This window comes from Sinocyclocheilus anshuiensis, unplaced genomic scaffold (assembly GCF_001515605.1).
Source record: "Sinocyclocheilus anshuiensis isolate Anshui unplaced genomic scaffold, SAMN03320099.WGS_v1.1 scaffold736, whole genome shotgun sequence".
Classification (NCBI taxonomy): domain Eukaryota; kingdom Metazoa; phylum Chordata; class Actinopteri; order Cypriniformes; family Cyprinidae; genus Sinocyclocheilus; species Sinocyclocheilus anshuiensis.
The window spans coordinates 1-247 of NW_015558585.1; the positions used below are offsets into that span (position 1 = coordinate 1).

Consider the following 247-nt stretch of genomic DNA (forward strand, 5'->3'; position numbering starts at 1 on the left):
CTGAGCGACAGGCCCGCCGCCCATCTCCAGCAGGAGCTAACACGCTCACAACGATGCGTCGAGCAGCTAGAACTGGAGGCTCAGGAATGACGGGAAGGGCCTGATGAAGTGGAACAAGGCGCCGAGGAGGAGATCTCTAGGCTAATAGAGACACTAGCAGCTACTACCCAAGAGATGGAACAAGGCAAGGCTGACTACGCTGATCTCTCCAACAAGCTACAATATGCAGAACAGCTCCTGGAAAAGG

The 247-nt window shown here is 55.1% G+C and overlaps 1 pseudogene; it reads left to right on the top strand.

Moving 5' to 3' along the window:
- The first annotated feature begins 3 nt into the window (after positions 1-3).
- Positions 4-247, top strand: part of LOC107679856 (uncharacterized) — a 1,931-nt pseudogene continuing 1,687 nt past the window's right edge.